The sequence below is a fragment of the Cebus imitator genome, unplaced genomic scaffold (assembly GCF_001604975.1).
Source record: "Cebus imitator isolate Cc_AM_T3 unplaced genomic scaffold, Cebus_imitator-1.0 Scaffold277, whole genome shotgun sequence".
In the NCBI taxonomy this organism is placed as follows: Eukaryota; Metazoa; Chordata; class Mammalia; order Primates; family Cebidae; genus Cebus; species Cebus imitator.
Window position 1 is genome coordinate 1,427,495 of NW_016107592.1, and position 3,441 is coordinate 1,430,935.

The following is a 3,441-nucleotide window of genomic DNA, read 5'->3' on the forward strand; positions in this document are numbered from 1 at the left end:
GAAATACAGTCCAGATCAAAACACTGTTAGGTGATCACTCAGCTAATTGGTAAAATCTACAAGTGCTTTTTAAAGAGGTCAATACAAAACATGTGTCTTTTTTTTTTTTTTTTAACACCTACACTGAGGACTCAATGCAATAGAAAGCATGCTGGTTAAATGTGTGTTTGTCACTTCTTGCCTTTTGAAATCTTCCTTTTAAAAAATTAGAATTAAAGATGGTTGGCTTTCCTAATATTCAATAGACAAGTCACAGATCAGCACCATTTGCTTTCATCTGGCCTCACATAAATGAGGCAGTCCTGGATCCCCAAACAGCATCGGCCTCAGCCTAACAGCTTGTCCATCTCTCCCAATCCCTGCTAGTATCTTGGGATGGTTTCAAAAGTGTTAAAAACACTGCTCTGAACGTTCCTCTAGCATCTCGGGTAAGTGTCATATCTTTACCACCTCTTGACTGCCACCAGCATCAGAAACTGCTTGTCTCCCATGGCCTCCAACTCTGGAAAGCCCCCATTGGACAGGACCTCCAGGCCTCCAGCACCCGTCACTGCACCTCAGCCTCATCGTGACCTCAGGCTCAGCCGCAACCCAGCTGCCCCACACCAAAAAGAGCAGATATTCCTGGCTTCACATGCTTTCGAGTTTAGCCTAGACCCTGCAGGTAGTCCACGTCAACAAAGCCAAGTTACTACCAGGGACTGGAACTGAACTCTGCAATGCAGCAGCCATTAGCCCCATGTGGCTATTAGGCACTTGATATGTAGCGAGTCCAAACTGAAATGCACTATCAGCATAAAATACATGCCAGATCCCAAGGACTTAATATGAAAAAAAAATTAAGTATCTTATTGATAATTTTTGTATTGACATGTTGAAATGGTGGTTTTTAAAATACAGAGTTAAATAATATTAAAATGAATTTCTCCTTTTTAATGTGGTTACTAGAAAATATGTGGTTTACATCATATTTCTATTGAGCAGAACTTTTCCAGAATCAGTTGCTGACTAGAACTACTGGAAACAGAATCTGGCTCTCTGGGGCCAGGGACTGGCAAAAATTAGGTGGGTGTCAAGGCCCCATAGAGATGGGATGTGGTGCATGGTATCCCCCAGAGGGGCTAGGCTACCAGGAAGAAAATATAAATCAGAAACCCAGTCCTACAACACCAAATACCTCTTCCCACAGACCAATGGGTGGGAAGGTGGCTTTCTGAGGAAGCAGCTGGCTATATTGGTAATACCTGGCAAATTTTTGTCATTTCAGCTATTAGTGTTCAGTATATAGACCTGATGTAGAGGGGGGAGGGGCGTATGCAGGAAGAAAGCAGAAAGCTCCACGCCCACAGATGACTGACAGTGAAAATGAGAAAGCTGAAAAGGAGAGGCACCATTCCACACCAAATGAATGATGGAGACAGAAGGGTCACTCTGCGGATAATTAATTCCCCCAACTATCCAAAATAACCCCAGGAATCAGGTGAACAAATAGGAACTTGAATATAATGTCAAGAAATCTGAAGTTTCCCTTCTCCTAATATCTGGATAAACCTGTCTCCCTGTCTCCCATTCTATATCCCAGAACCAGACCCTGAGACAGAGGTTAGGCTGCAAGTTTAGTGGGGGGGGGGTGTACTGGATGCTCTGGGGCTCCCTGGGATCCACTATACTGACAGGTACATCCATCTTCAGCTGTCAGTATTGGCTGCCAACACTTCACAGCTGATCTCTCAACAGCTGCCTTTGGTCAAATGGGCACTGCCTCAGCTTGGAGGCTGTATGCTACCATACTACTTCAGGGAAAACCTCAGGAAATGTCTAACTGAAGTGGGGTTCCAAAGGCTGGCCCCCTTACCTGAAGGGGGCACTAACTCTTTGTTACAATTTGTGCTCCAGAAGTTCCCCCAAGGGATTAGGCTGAAGCCAGGCTCCAGCCAGGACTGCATCCTTGTTCACCTCCTTTCCCTGCCCCATTTTACAGCCCTCTCTCCTCTTTCCTGAGGACACTCGTCTGCTAAATCACGTGAACAACACCTTTGTCTCAGGCTTTACTTATAGGGACCTCACTGTGACAGGAGGTGAGGCAAGCATAGGTAGGTGAGTGGGGGGAAGTGAGACAAGGAAGAAGACAATAAAGGTATGTTATCAAGACAGTCACCAACGGAGGTGACTGGAAATCAGTCCTGCGGCAAAACTGGAGGTCAATGTAGAACACAGACCTTTGAGTTATCCCATCCAATGGGCTGGGGTATTTGCACACCAGTTCTCACCAGACATTGGTCAAAAGCTGCCAGGGTACATCAACCTGCAGCACTCCAGCCTGCCCAAGGTGGGCAGGGAAGTCCTCCTAGGTTTCAGAGAAAGCCCTTGGGCTCCAAAGCTGGCAGTTGGAAGTCAGATAACTGGGACTGGAGAAGGTAGATAATATGGGCAGGGTATATGAATTCTCAATTCTAGCCCCAAATTTCTTTGTCCACTTAATGAGTTCAATGCATGGATCTCCAAAAACATCTCTATTAGATGTCATAATGACCCAAACAGAATTGACCTCCCTTCTCTGTTCACACACACACTCTCTCACACAGCATTTACATATGAGGTTGGCCTCACCAAAGGCTCAAGTGATCAAGATATTTACTTTGCTGAGATACACATATCTTCAAAGACAACATTGCACATTTCAATTCCTAAAAGTCTTTCAGCTGCCCTCACTGGGGAACCCTGTCTGGCTGTCTCATCTGCAGGCTTCTCATGTGGATAAGAGTCCATCAAGGCATTCAGTGGAACAAAAGGGTCTTTCATTTTACAGGATTCTCCTTAGAAGGTATTTGTGGATTAATAAGGCAATTTTACTCTTTGTTACGTTAGTATCGTGGTATGCCATTGTATTGCCTTAAGAATTAAGTTTGCGTGCTGAATTGGAGAGTGAAGTGTTTTATTGTATTGTCTCTTGGCTGTGTGACTGAGCACAGTAGAAGGAGCATGATGCAGATATCAGCATCACCCAGAGAGACCCTGTGGGAGAGGGCAGGAGGGGAGCCACATCAGCCACGTGGGGGACAAAGAGTCAGTTAAGAAATAATGGCCCAGGGCATGTCAATGGGACCCCTTTCCTTCTCTCTGGCCCCAGGGATCCTGGCTTCCCACCCCCAGGAAAGTCTCTGCATCAGCAAGGCAAGGCTATTACTACTGTTACTTAATTGTATCCAGTATATATCTACTGAGCACCTGTTGCCTGCTGGGCACTGGGAAAACGGTGACATGCAAGACAGCCAAGGTCCCTGTTCTCAGGAATGTTAAACTCCAGTGAGAAAGACAGACCCTCCCCACAAAAATAAGCAAAGAAATACAATGAGCAAGATCATTTCAGATGATTCCAGTAAGGCTATGTAGAAGAATCTAAAACACCTGTTGATGGGAAGGATGACTGTTGCAGGAAAG